This window comes from Astyanax mexicanus, chromosome 1 (genome assembly GCF_023375975.1).
Source record: "Astyanax mexicanus isolate ESR-SI-001 chromosome 1, AstMex3_surface, whole genome shotgun sequence".
Classification (NCBI taxonomy): Eukaryota; Metazoa; Chordata; class Actinopteri; order Characiformes; family Acestrorhamphidae; genus Astyanax; species Astyanax mexicanus.
This window is the reverse complement of record NC_064408.1, coordinates 73180213-73195876: the sequence shown is the minus strand read 5'-3', so window position 1 is coordinate 73195876 and position 15664 is coordinate 73180213. Positions and strand designations below refer to the sequence as shown.

Genomic DNA, 15664 nt, shown 5'->3' with positions numbered 1-15664 from the left:
CGTGGTCCTATATTATTTTGAACAAAACTCAATTTATGAGAAGCTAAAGAACACATCTTAACCAGGGGTGCCAATAATTATGGAGGGCACTGTATTATACTGGTTGACCAGCTTAACCAGTATCACCAATCTGGATGACTAGCATGACCAGCAATATCAAGACCAGCAACGCCCTCTGTTGATAAGGTATTTTGTAATGTATTCTTGGTTTCACTAAACTGGTGCAAACATGGGCTGGTTTGCTGAAAAGCACCAAGGTTCTTATCAGTCTGAACAGAACCAGTTCCAGAACCAGAGTTCTTTTAGTCAAACGGGGTTAACAGTGTGTTAAAACTTCATTGTCCTTTGAAATGGTGAAATTACATTATCATGCTGATATTTTATCATTATATTAGTGCTATTAATCAGTCTCAGAATGAAAACAATATTGTTTAGCAAAGTTATAGTCATTATGACATACATACATGACTGTACATGACTATGCATGACTACAAATTTACATTTAATTATAGCTGTCATGACAGGCCTGGGTACAACGCAATGGCAAATACCAGAAATACAAAAAATTGGAGAAAATAATGGAAAATTATGCCTTCGGAGCAGCGCTTGTTTTAAATGCGAAAATTAATAAAAAATCACATGAATTTTGTGCAGAAATGTCACCATGTGATGTTTGCCTGGTTAGACTGAGCCATATGTGTGACCAATACAGCACTAAGAAATTGTATTCAAAGGACAGTCCTACTTAGGACCTAACCACCTACACTTTGGTACGTGGCTACTGTGCTGGTCATTCGCAGGTTAACCAGCTTGTTTACCAGCATGGAGCGTGTTTTCACCAGCTTTTCACTCGCTTGTCAACCACTTTGACCATCAAAGTCCAGCTCAGCTCATCTAAAACCAGCTACCAGTAAAAAGCTGGTCTTGAGCTGGATTCTCAGCAGGGATTATCCCTTGTCTGAATTGACTATGTGCTTAACCCTTCGCTTTTTTTTAAATGTATTATTTTAATAATCATTTTATTAGAAGGAAAATATCAGACACATGTCCTTTGCATTCAAAATGAGGACTTTATTAATTAGGCATATTGGATTAATATATTATGCTCTTTTGGGTATCTAGGTTGGAACTGAAGCATTTTATAAGTAGGTAGGTATCATTTACAGTTGGAGATGATTTAAAAAAAAAACATTTTATATATTTTTCAAACGCAATCTGTTGAAATGACTCAGCCCTGAGGCAGAACGTTTCACAGCACTAGGACCATGTATGCAGCTCTTTCATCCGGCTATTCCTCATCATTAAACTAATTCCTACAACACACTGGTGGTTGGTTGTTTGTGTGTGTGTGTCCTGTAAAGTGGACTCGGCTTGCTCGCTACATCTGGGAAACTGAGTCAGCAGCGTCAGCTCTGCTCCAGAACCACTGCTGTGCTGGCTGTGAAATTATTAATGATACTGGTCAGACGAGTGGATTAGCCCATTACAATATAATGCAGATTTAATATATTTACTCAGCAAAGGTTCTAGGATTTTAACCTAGTTAACATTAAAGCATATATCTGTGGATTCAGGTGTTTAAACCAATCTGTAATGCAGTGCAAGAGCAGCTGCATGCTGCAACATGCGCACAATCATTTCAACAATAAGGACACTTAACGAATCAGTGTACGTCTGCTACAGGCCACGCAATTACAAAATAACTGCGTATTATTTCTATAATTATTATCCAGAGACATTTTAGAATTATAATCATCATCATCATCATCTTTGCGATAATAGACTTATGTGTTAATGGCTGTTTCCTCAACTACAGGCACTTTTAGGCCCCATATGGATGCACCGTATGTTCCCATTTTTAGCACAACGCACTGAATATAGTTTATTAGTGTCATAACTCATTTTCACATGCAAAATAGATTCTAAGTGTAATAAGTTAATGTCCCTTATGATGCACAGCTTTACTGCTATTCCACACCAGTGATTTCAATCTGTAAACACGTAAAAATGATAATAAAACAATGCTTCAACTATTACAAGCTAAAACTGCACTGGATAAATGTTCAATCAAAACATATTTTAAATAACTGTTGTTAATCAGCAAATGTATTTCGTTCTATAAAAAATGTCTTTTTGCACAGTCAATTTGTTCAGATTTTAACCCCAATCCCCTTGTTTCTACACCCATTCTCCATCTTATTACCTTCACTGAGCATATAGAAGCACTTTGCAGTTCTATAATCACGAAGGACTGTAATCCTTTTCTGGTAGGAGTGGATTAGAAACAGCAGTGCTGCTGGAGTTTTTAAACATCTCATTGTAATTCCTGGACTGAGAATAGTATACCAACCAGAAATATCCAGCCAAAAGTATAATATGGCAGCTTTGTGTGACCACAGATGAAGTACTAGAAGACACAAACTGTGCAGCAACAGATAAGTTTTGTCTCTAACTTTTCATATACTGTATAAGATGGTGTGTCTATGGTTACGTTCACACAGCAGGTAAACATGGCCCAAATCTGAACTTTTACGCCACACGAGACACAAATATGTTGTTTGTGTGTTGCTGAATCTGCCTCTTCGGTATATTTAATATCAGATACATATCCATATGATTCTGAAAGGCCAGATAGGAATTAATGTGACTTTTACATCAAGAAGAATGAAAAATGAACGTGAGAAGAGAATGGACAGCAGCAGTGAAATGAGGGCTTCAGTGGCGGAAACACGGGGTAACAGACCCTGATAAATATCTGGACTGATGTGTCTGTTCCAATAATATTAGAAGGCTTGTATAGTTTCTAGTAAAATAGCCAAACAGCGGCTACAGATTGCGGCTGCAGTGTCAATGGAAAATAAAAATAAAAAAAACCTGGCAGTCCTGATAAAAAACACAGCTGTCAGCCTGAACTCCTTCGTAACTCCTGTGATTCTGGTGAGGATAAAAATAAATCCTCTTTAAATCTGATCAGTTATTTTGACACTGTGAAGTGCTTTGTTGTTGAGCTGGCCAGAATTGGTTCAAATTACGTTTGTACGGCACTTAGATCATGTCATTTTGGTAATTTTGTGTTTCTGATATTATGGTGTGCTCCTTGTTTGCCCTAGAGGAAGGTAGCTTTTGTGTAGTGTTCCTGAGCCAACTCATGTCTAATACATTTTGGAAATGCAAAATCTCTCTTTTTGCCTGTGGAGGGTTTGTGTTATAGTGTATTCTGCTTAGGTAGGTGATACCTATGTGGTATTTTTGGTTTGACAGGTTTGCAAAAGTGAGAATTTTTGATTAAGTAATAGGTTTAGAACTGCATCATTCAGTTTTTTAGGATGATTTCATTAAAATGTGTCTTAGCTGTACTTGTTGCAGCAAGGTTGATGGCAAGTGTAGGTATTTGTCACTGACATTGAGGATGTGGATCTTTAGGGTTCTTACCGTTTTAAGTGGCTTAAAAGAACACCAGTTTAGATACATTTTACTTTCATTTGCTAGCTTTGCTAGATGTGAGAGACTTATTTATTAAGCATGGAGCAAGGAAAGATTTTTCTTTTATTAACACTGTAGGTCGTTATGTTGTTATAGATCTTTTTTCTGGCATATGCTTATGCCCAAAAATCAATTATTTCCCCTTAGATTCCGATTAAAACTTTGAAACTGCTGTTTGGTCTGGCAGCAAATCTGGGGAGAGCCCACTCTTTCATTCTGTTATAGACTGACCTTAAATTGGATCATAATAGACTTAAAATAAAGTTTTTTTTAAAGCCAAACAAACTATTTTAGTGTAAACATATGCTAGCAAAAAGTGCAAGATCTAATGCAGGTGTTTCTACTTGGATAAGACTTGTTTAATGCTTTGGAAATTATTATATTTTCTTTGACGTACAATACATGAAATCCAACAATTAAAAGATTAAATTCACTTTGATTTTGCCTAACCCTAAACCTATTCCTAATCCTTAACACAAAACCTGAACCTATCCCTTTACCTGGTCCTTTACATAGTCCTGGCTCCAATCTTAATTCTAACCCAAATGCTGTTGAGAATCAACAGTTTGAATCAATAACAAGTACTGCACATTATAACTAATATGGCTCTTTTCACATAAGCAAGGGCTGTGTGAAGTAAGCACACTGCAAGACCAGTGGGAGTAGCACAATTCTACTTCGCTAAAACTGGGCAGTTGATTCTGTAAACAGCAGTAAGACACAGGGAGTCTATGATGATCTTTTGAAACTTGCTGGATGTGTCTAGTGCCTGAAATGAATCTAATGTCATTTATATAAAAAATATATATTTGTATATTGTCACTGTCATGCTGTAAAACCTGTTTAGCATTCAACACCTTCATCCTTCAGCAGCTGATCTGGTCTGAACTTCTCTCTCTGCAACTGGGTTTTGGATTTCTTGACTGAGAGACCACAATCAGTCATTGGGTAATCAGGATTGGTAACAACACCTCCAGCACCACCATACTGAGCACCGGTGCCCCCCAGGGCTGTGTGCTCAGTCCACTGCTGTTCACTCTGCTGACTCATGACTGTACTGCAAAGTACAGGTCAAACCACATCAAGTCTGATGGCGACACAGCTGTGGTGGGCCTTATCAGCAAGAACGACGAGTCAGCATACAGAGGGGAGGTGCGGTGGCTGACGGACTGGTGCAGAACCAACAACCTATCTCTAAATGTGGAAGGTGGATGTTGACCTCAGGTGTCCACAGAGATTGTGAAGAACATCATCCTCTGTGTTCACTTTGTAGAAAACCTCACCTCTTCCCTCAGAACCAACTAAATAACCAAGAAAGCAATATGGTGCCCCTACTAACTGCAGAGACTGAGAAAATCCAATCTCCCACCTCCCATCTTTACTTTTTTCTACAGATGTAGAGAGCATCTTGAGTGCCTCCATTACCATCTGGTCCCTACAGCGGATAGTGAAGACAGGAGAGAAGATCTTGTATTTGTACTTGTACTCATATGGAATGACAATTAAAGCCTTACTTGAAATCAGATCTGTCTCACAGTAAGGCAATAAATAAGATTTGAGTCGCTTTAGTCTAGTAAAATGAATATAGCCATAACTGCAAAAAATCAAGAACAATTTATTTCACTTTTCTTCAAATCAATATCAACTCAATCACTGGTAGAAATGATTTTAGATTTATTAACTCCTCCTTGTATTTCCTCTAGAATTTCCTCTGGCACTATTCATGGTGCAAACAGGTCCATGTTTATTTGGTCCAAAGTGTCATCATTCTATTGGTAATACTTCTCTACAGGGACTAGACATTCATGTCAGTAACTGGTAAAACTAGTACATGAAAGTGGCTGAAAACATTCAGTAGAAGTAGTGTTTACGAACATTTGAACATACAGTGTATTTGAGAAACAGTTTTATCAGAAAAAGAAACATTTTCCATAAAAATGGTATTTGTGGTACTACATGGAACCTTTAGCTAAATAACGTTAAATAGTATCTTTTAATAACAATAAAACATAATTAATAACATATATTTTGTACACTAGATCTTGCCAGATTTATATTATTCTTGGCATATAAATGTTGTTATATGTATTGCAGATAATTAGATATTTAGTAATATTTTGAGTAAGTGCCACCCTAATTATTGCATGTTTTTAACAGAATTATTTATAGATACAAGGAAAAAGTCCCTGCATTATCCAGTCTCAAGTAAATATTGAAACTTGAAACAGGTCTTAGTGTAGTAACCTTTTTAGTGTAGTAAACTGTTTAACATGCCTCTTTCACTTAAAAAAAACAGTTACATTCTCCTCATATTATTCATTTTACAGCAGATCTTAATCGAATAGAACACAATTGGTATGTGAAGACATGCAGGATCAAGTGCTTCTGAAAAAAAAAACATAAATAAAGAAATCTTAAAGAATATTAAAAACGTTTGTTCTTCAAAATATGATTTTACTTTCTCTTGCATCTGTGCTAAAGTGACTTGTTAAAGCAAAAAGTTTTACACTTAAATAATGCATGGAGTTTGAAAATAGCAATTACCAGGCCTGGATATGTTAAAAAGGAGAAGAAAAAAAAGAAAATAAAGACAAATACCCAGAAAGTTTTGGAAAAGTCATGGAAATTTGAAAAATTTGTTTTGGTTTTAAAAATAATTTAATTTTTAGGGTAAATCTGTCACATCTCTTCGCATTAGCTAGCTCTCTATGTGGGTCCTATTCAGACTGGAGATTCAGCTTCAACCATAACTGTAAATTCAAACAGTGAGGGAAATGCTGATTTAATGCTGTCTGACTTAATTCAGAGATATATAATAAGGCATATTTGTGCAAAATATGCAGAAATGTTATTCAGCTGGTAAAACGTGACATTTTAAAGTGTTTTCAATTAATGTTAGGTGAGATATTGGCCTACAATAACCAGTTTTGACATGGATTTTTTTGTTTTTTGTTTCTTGCCATGCCTGTACTGATGTTTTAAATTGCCCACAAAGGCATGGAAAAGTCATGAAAGAGTCATGAAAATGTATTGGTTGAAAAGTGTTTGAACCCTCTAATAAATTTCATTCTAAATCCACAGGCATTAATATTTGGTTTCTTTTGCAACTCTAACAACAGGTTTTATACAGTATCTCACAAGTGATTATATCCCTCACATTTTTGTAAATATTGAATCTTTTCATGGGACACTAAAGATATGACACTTTGATCTAATGCTCAGTATCATATCCAGAGGTAGGCTTTTGAAAATTGCTGCAGAGGTTAAAAGGATGGGGGGGTCACCTTGTCAACGTCCTTATTTTTTTCAGATGGTGTCAAGCGTGTATTGCGGCAACAAGCTACACAGGACATACACAGACTATTTTACATTGTATCAGTGTTATATCTTTAGTGATGTCTCCTGACAAAATACAAATATGGTAATGTGACTAAATAAAACACATGAATCCAAACCACACATTTTTAATCATTTAAGTACTACAATAATGAATGTAGCTCTAAGAGCTTATATTCTAATTAAGGTGGTAGCATTGGGGTTCGAGGTCCAATAAAATCCTTATAAAAATATGCAGAAAAAAAAGAAACATTAAAAGCACAAAAAGCATGGGTCATTTCCCCCCAAGTCTCCCATGCCTGTTACGCCCTTGTTACACCAATAACCTAGATTAGGCCACGGACATAAGCAGCGAAGGCTGGCTGATGTAAACAGGATAAATCATCATCAGGCACACTCCACTGCACTTAATCCCTGTCTAGAGTTGGAGTGAGCGAGTGGGTGAGTGAGGGAGCACAGCGTGCAGGGTTGTAGATGCATTATGAAAGATGTTACACAGACAGATGTTCTTTAAAGCCAGGATGTTACACTCTGTCCAACTTGGATTTCCCTGCTCGAACACGGTCCTGGTGATTAACTGAATCAGGAGTACCTCTGGGAGCACATCAAACTGTGCTGGATTCCACTTTTATAGAGAGCTGGACAATCATTTTAAGCCAACAGAAGGAGCAGCAATTCTCCAAGGAGCTCTTCCATGCAATCAGCAATGCTATTCAGAACCACGGGGGAAAGTCAATATCCTTCCATGGTACAAATGTGGAGTATTAGTTTCCTCTGTTTTAACAACAGACTATATTGCACAAAATCAATGACTGCCACTAGAATTTAGAATGGGCTAGAAAAAGCTTTAAAAAGGCTAGTGTTACAATAGTATTATAACCCACTGAATAAACCACTGTTACTACTAAACAAAGAGCATCAGACATCATACAGAACATTTGGCTAAAGATTAGCTGTTAAGGGTCAAGATCCGGCTTTGCCCAAAGCAAAACAGCAAAGAGGCCCATCGGTTAGAATCAATGGGTCTTTGAAACAGCTGCCGATGATTATTTCAGTAATTGACCAATTTGTACATTATGTTATTGCTAATGTCAGGCACTGTGTAACTGTGATAATAAAGCAAATTATCTAGATTTTTCCTGACTTGCTTTGTGGAATAAAATTAAATTATAAGCAGAATATTGTTGCTGCATCCTTGCCTTTCTATTTTTGCTGTGTTTTTGTTACTGTAAAATATTGCAAAACTACAGTTTTTTATATATATATATTGGACCACAATGTTATAATGAATGGACCAACAGTAATGTTATAGAATATAAAGGTAAAAAATGCTATTTTGGAAAACTAAAAATCATATTACACATATATGTTTTTTTTTTGTGTGTTACAGTGACAATATCTTTGCTAGGGGTGTTAAATATTTTCTGTAAAGGGTCAGTGTGGCTGCATGTTTTCATTTGTTTAAATAATGAAACTAATTGATATAACAAGTGGGATCAGGCGTGCTTCTGCTTTATTTGAATGAAAGGATTGGTGACTAAACAGTAGTTGTAATATGCAAAAAAAAATGTCATGTTCAGTTTTTTGATTAAGCGTTGCTGGTCAGCATTATAGACCAAATGTCATTAAACTACTGCTGAACATTCTAGAATTACATAAAGCAGCAGTCCTTGAGCTTTTTTTCTTTTTACTTGAAAGCAGAAGTCTTCCTGAGTAGGGAGAGGGTAAAATACTATAATAAATGGAATCAAAGATCTTCTACTACCTTTCATGCAAAGCCACACATTTTCATTCTAAAAAAAACGGGTGTCTGGTAGATCCCGGGACATTTCTATGGCTATAATAGCTGTTCCCGGTCACCTGAGCAAACATAGCACTGCTAATAGAGTTATACAGGAGCTACTGCAAAAGCTACTGCAAATATGGAGATATGAACAAACTCAGTCTTTATCTGCTCATTTCTGAATCATTAAACCAAATATACTCAGAATTAAAAATGAAGAGAGCTGGTAAGATAAACAAGGGCATAACAGAAACTTTTTTTTAAATCACTAGATTCATTTACTCTGAACACAGACTGCTCCACAATACATTCTCACCAAAAACTTACAGTGATGTGATGCATACAATTAAGTCAGACATAGACCAGTCACCCTGAACAGGTTTCTGAGATATTTGGTTTGAAAAAAAACTTGCATATACCTTTTTAGATGACATGTATTGATAAGAACTTAATTTCACAGAAAACCAAATAAACCTGTTATAAGACATGGGTTTCCAAACATTTGGTCTCATTAATACTCCGTAATGTTGTGCTTTTAATGCCCAAAACAAAATTAAATCGATCAAGTGCCCATTACATTCTTGGTCATTTTTGTGCATACATGTAACATATGTAAAAGGAAGAGAAATAAGATCTCCAGTGTGCAATGTAACATTAAACACTTAAGCACACTTTATCTCCAATACACAGCAGTACATTGGAATTTATTCTCTGCATTTAACCCATCTGTGGCAGGGAATACCCACAAACACACACACAGCCATTAGGGGAGTAAGAACACACATAGATTGATGGGCAGCCACATCAGTGTCCAAGGAGCAATTGTAATTTTCTAACTTAGTTTAACAAGTGTTTTACAGCTTTCCAAGCCAGACTAACATAAAACAGAAGAAACTGTGAGCAGTAAAATTCAATTAACGCAATAGCCAATCTGCTAATCTGCCAACCGTACAATAGAAGCGTTTGAAAAGTCTGAAAATGTGTTTTAAAACTGACATTTTCCCCTACCTAAAAATTACTCAAGACTTAGAATCTTGTAGGGTCACTTTTTGTAAGACTGAAACTACAGTTCTTTTGACATTGTTTCCCATCAGACAACTAGTGGAAATTAAAAAGAAACTGTTAAAAAATGGAACAAAACCAGAAGCAGCTTTTGGCCACAGCTTCTCTTACATGGGCAGTGGTTTCTTTAAAAAAGATGCGTAGAATGTGAACATGTCCCTGGTTACATGAATCAGGATGGCTGCTTTTTGTCCACATCACAATTTTTTGAGCCCAAACTAAAAATATGAAATATGAAATATTTATTTAATTTGAACATCAAGAGGAGAAGAAAGCTCTTCATCCTTACCACCACATGTTCAAGAAGAGCGTAGCACACTGCAATATTAGCAAGACTCAAGTAATTAAAGGTTAGATACTCTGCCCATGCCTGAGCCCAAGCCAATGCCTAACCCGAACTTGGGCTGGGTTGGGTCTATATTTCCCATCACTTTCTTCTGCCACTGTCTGTGATGTAGGCCTAGGATTTTTAATGATATTTTTTATATATATATATATATATATAAAGCTCTGGCGTGATAACCACAATATAACAAAGTAACAAATCACACTGTCATCTTAAAAAAGTTGCACAAGTTGGCAACACATGAGCTCCTCCACTTGTCTGCATTACACTCCATTCCATTCTTAATAAAGTTTCCTTAAATTAGAGGCTTATGCTTTTTCCATGTTGCACTGTTAATGATCATATTTCTGAACAGATTTTATTTATTTAAATAACTCAGAATTGTAGTTAAAAGGTCAGTTTTAAAGGTCTACTTAAAAATGTTGGATTTAAATCAGGACTGGATTCATATTCAAGAGTTGGGATGGGCTGGTTTGGATGAGAATGTGCACAGGCTCGTGTATTTTATCCCCTTCGGACCTGAATTATCTCCAGTGATGGTAAAATAAAATGTAAGAATGCTCTAATATAACTCAAATATTTTACTATAAAATCTATACAACAAATATATCCAGTTAACTAAAAGATTAGTTTTATTTCCATTGCATTGTAATAATTTATATTTTATATTGACCTTTTATTTCAGAAAGCTTTCCTTAACACAAAAAAAGTGTTTTAAATCACATTAAATTAGTAAAAAATAGATTAGCTGTTACTCAATGGCTCTAGTACTACTGTTTTTGCAGTGCAGTGGGCAAGGCCAATTTCCTGTTTTATTAGTTTATAATATAGAGTTATCCTGACTTTGGAAATTTGTCTGTGATGGTTAAATTGTTTTAAAAGTATTTTGACGCAGGGCGTCTCTTATCCAAAACTCATGTGCTTAGCTTTTTAGTAATATAAGTTATATCCATCCTACTCTATTCCATGAAATGCTTACATTTTTGTTCTTCCAGCAATGTGAAAGAAATTAAATCAAATGGTAGGATTGTCACGAACATTTCTATCTGTCACACAGATCCATATCTCACTACTTTTACCTATTTACCTTTTTTTTTCAAGTTGCTTATTGGACAAAAACATGGAAGTCATTTCAAGAGTTAGCTCATTCATGTATTCACACATTCCAACCCTAGTTAAGGTGTCACATTACATACAAGAAAGAAAATCCAGCATTTTCAATAGAAACAACATATGCAGCAGCGGAATTTGATCTGTTCGTCTTATTTAGTATGTATAATAATAAACAAAATACCCAGGGTTCCTTTTAAACATGCACATGACGTCACTGCCGAATAGCCTTGTCTCCATGCATGCACAACTTGCACCTGTTGCGCGCGCGCGCACAACACACACACAAAGCACAACACAGCAGAAGCATAGGTTTACAAAGCACACAAAAATAAAACATTCCGCCCAACTTTAAAGCTCATGTCCACGTCCACGGAGCCCCCTCGGTGCCGATGACGTGCCGTGTGCACAGCAGCAGCAGCACACATGTCCTAGGTGAAGAATGCACACGAGCGGCCAGCACACCACCTTCTGCTCCTGGGGCGATACAGTCAAGCCCTGGCTGTGATCATCACTAAAGCTTAGATGTGCGACACAGCTCTGTCATTCATTCCCTCTCTCACCCACACTCTCTCTCTCTCTCTCTCCACGACGCACACACATGATGCTAGCTAACGAGCTAATGACATGTGTCATGGTCCATTACAGAGCATTTAAACACGGTGTAGATGGCCTAGCTAGCTAATAGTGTTGAACCACTGGGGTTAATTAGTAACTCTGCCTCGTTTTGGCTCTGTTTTGAAGTCATAACTTCAAAAAATGAGGTTGTTTAGCTGTAAAGTGCCAGCTGTCTGTAGCTAAATTGTCTGTAAGTGCCAGCTAATCCCACAAATCCTGAATTATTTCATGTTCAAAGTGTGTTTAACGCTAGTTACCTTCATATAAAGCTGAATATTCATAAGGTGCGTTGGGTTTTTAGCTGAAGTTGGCTTCTTGTTGGAATTTTCGAATACCACCTTAAATCGGACGACAGGCGTCTCGGGTGGAATGTAGAATTTAAACGGCCATTTAAGGTGGAACGGAAAATTCCATACGCGATCCAACTTCAGCTTCGTCGTCTGATCTGTCTGCTTTCTGAGCTCCAAAAAAACGATTCTACAGCACCGACTCGCTCCCACAAGCCTGTTTTTGCTTTAAATCGCACTATAAATAACGGGTATAATAACACCCCGGGTCTCGGAGTGAGCTACACCGTGGAGATACGGGAGAGACGGATAGAGAGAGCCGGGCTGTGCAGCGGTAGGTTAGCTCGTACAGTTTCACACAGCCGTTAGTTAGATGGTCAGCAGACACGCAGACTCTGCTTCCCTGCAGCAGCTACAGTTCTTACCGCACAGTCGGAGCTACAGAGCTGCAGCCGGGCCGCGGTCCTCTCCTGTCCGCGGGCGGGCGGGCGGTCGGGCTCGCTGTGATCTGAGTCAGTCCTGTAACCGGGGCTCTTCTGTCTGACTGCTCGCTGAGAGACCGGAATCGGAGCCCGCACTCCACACAGTACTTTACATAATAACCACATCATCCCCGCTCTCAGTACCATCACATGCGGGGAAAAATGGTTCCTTAAAGAGACACACTGCGAGTCTGCCTCAAACGGAATTCAAAACCGAATTCGGTGCTTTTTATTTCATATTAGAAAATAATTAAATACAAGTTTCACAAAACATAAATCAGCCCAGGCATGTGGTGTGTATTCATGTTTTGTTCACTTTATTCACGGCTGCACCGATATGCAAATTCTTAGTAGGGATGCAACGATTAGTCGTTATAATCGACAATGTTGATTATAAAGATTTGTCGGCTCCAAATGTTCATTGTCGACTAATCGTTAATTTGCAGCACTACACAAAGTACAGGGGTGACTCACACAGTTTATACTCGGACTGCATACGTCTTCAAAAATCTCCACAGCAGGAACACAACCTACCTTCAATGTGAAATATCACTAAAGTAATGTATGTTGTTGTTTCAACGTTGAATCAACATTTAATGTTCAGTTGGATGGAGGAATAAAACAGTGTTTTACTTCTATTTGCAGTAACTGCTTTTTAATTTAACATCATGTTCATTTTCTAATAGTTTTACGGTTTAGATGTTTTTGAGATCAGATGTTGAATCAGATTGGTAATGGTGGGTAACTTTCGTTGTACTCAGCTTTACTGCAGTGATGTAATTTTATTGTTAACACTTTGCTAACAATAGGATTTTCTCATTTTAGTGAGCTATGGTTTATTAAAGGTTGAACATATGACGTTGAAACAACCTTGCTATATTCACTTTTCAAAATCAACAGTTGATTCAACGTTGATTCAATCATAACATCTATGTTGATCAACGTTGATTCAACGTTGAAATGCCAGCTGGGTCCAAACACAACAGATTACAAATTTCTTTACTAAATATTAGCACTTTCCACATTTAAAGGGCAATGTTCTGGACATTTGAAGGACATTTAAATCCCTTTTTTAGTTATACCAATTCCCACAGCAAACAGAAATGGAAGACATGGCAGAAATAATAATTGAGTTGTTAAGTGACTACCAAAATAATAATTAGTTGCAGCCCTAATTCTTAGTCTATATTTCTCTCCCTACTAGAGGTGGACAATATGGTCCTAAGAAATATCACAAGGTATTTTTGCAATAATAATATAACTAATATAATATAACTAATCTAGCAATATGACAAAACACTGACAAAAACATTTTATTAATTTTGAGAATGTATTACTGCAACAAAACAAATGTTTTTTTTTCATGTATGTAAGTTTTAAACATTAATCAGAAACAATAAACCTGTAAGAAGCATTTTACCAAGACAAAAGTACCAAGTAGCAAAGTAATTGCAGCAAAAATCTACCAAAATATCAAAGTGCAAAATTTTTGGTGCATGCATATAAGCTGCAAACATGTACAAACCTCTGAATAATAGACTGTCTTCTATTATCACAATAAGGATTTTTAAAAGCATGATATTGATGTGTCATGATATATTGTGTATGATACGATATGGGACACCCCTCTGCGCATCCTGTAAGCTGCTGTCAATACCGATGCTTTGTAAAATAGGTAAATCTAACATTTGTGTATAAATAAATATAGCTGTAGTAAAATGCAGTAAAATTTAGTAAATTGCAGGCGAGAATAAGGTTAGTTGCAACATGGTTTATTCTACCAAAATGAGCGATGGTGCTAATATTAACACTTGAAGTAAAAAGCATTCTAGAACGGAAAAAGCAAAATGTGACAATTTTTTTGCAAAAAATTAGGCAAAAAACGTTATTTTAATCCTTGTTTTCTTAGCTTCTAAAAGGCATAGTTAGCATAATATTATGTTTTAATTTTATATATATATATATATTTTTCCCCATTTTCTCCAATTGTGCTCTCTCAGGGCTCCGGTAACTGATGGCAAGCTACATGAACAGGAATGAACAAGCAATCTCCTGATCATAGTGGCAGCGCTTAGCTTGCTGGACCACTCGGAGTCCCGTTTAATCTTAATTTCAATAAAACATTTCGTAGATCAAATGTATTGTTATAATTAGACAAAACGTGGTTGTTACTTTAAAATGGTTTTTTTTTTTGTAATCTTTGTTTTAGATTGAACTATGTGCCACATCTGAGTGCATCTGGTGCACTCAAGTGCTCATCAGACGATTGTATACTAGTTAAACAGTAAATGCAACCTCACTAGAAGTAGAAGATCCCAAAAATACAACATCTATTTGTGCACAATCACTGCAAAACAAATGAAATTTATTTAAAGTAGTAAGCATTGGAGTGTAATAACATAAAACAGTAATCCTTTAATTGGCTGTTCCAGTGCCATTTACAAGAGCTACAAATGGTGTTTTCCTGTTTTTAATGGGCGTAAAAATATTTGGTTCATTTTGACACACCAACCACCAGATGAACATTATGTAAAAAATTAAAAACAGCAGAAAATAGAGAAATAAGATGGATTGTGATTTGGAAAGCACATTCCTGGAGCAGAATGTGCTTTGCTCAAGGACCCGACAGTGGTTGATAAGTAGACCTGGGTATTAGAACAACAACCCTGAGTTAAATAATTTAAAGGCCTAATTAGCTATATATACACACTGCCAATAGAGATATTGTCATGTATTCTTACATTCACTGCTACCCGACCATGAATTTGATCTAATGCCACCCTGGTTTTACATCTACTGCCCCAGTGTAATAAAATGTACAATAAAATTATACTGTCATGATAAGCATATTTAATCAGGTGATTGATCAACCAAATTAATAAAATAATTGTTTCATGGTGTGGTACTGAAAATGCACAGTGGGTAACATTGCACTAAATGAACACTACATTTTAATCATTTTTTATGTACTTTTAACATATGGTTCAAAAGCAAACGTATGTCCACTCTGAGACATCTGCAGCTGTTGCCACTAGCTTTCTTCTTGGTTTCCTTATTTAACTTGACTAAGTGCTTTACTCTTTCTCCACATGGTCTTTCCAGAGTGTTTGACCTTGTTATTTTCTGTACACTGTAACGCTGTCTTCCAGGCAGTTAT

At 36.5% G+C, this 15664-nt stretch overlaps 1 protein-coding gene across 1 annotated transcript in view; it reads right to left on the bottom strand.

Moving 5' to 3' along the window:
• Positions 1–12624, bottom strand: part of LOC103027027 (bromo adjacent homology domain-containing 1 protein) — a 47241-nt gene extending 34617 nt beyond the window's left edge. Inside the window, exon 1 of the mRNA XM_049482881.1 lies at positions 12451–12624. The gene's annotated coding sequence lies outside the window, so the exon portion shown is untranslated. The remainder of the gene's footprint in view (positions 1–12450) is intronic.
• Positions 12625–15664: the final 3040 nt, after the last annotated feature.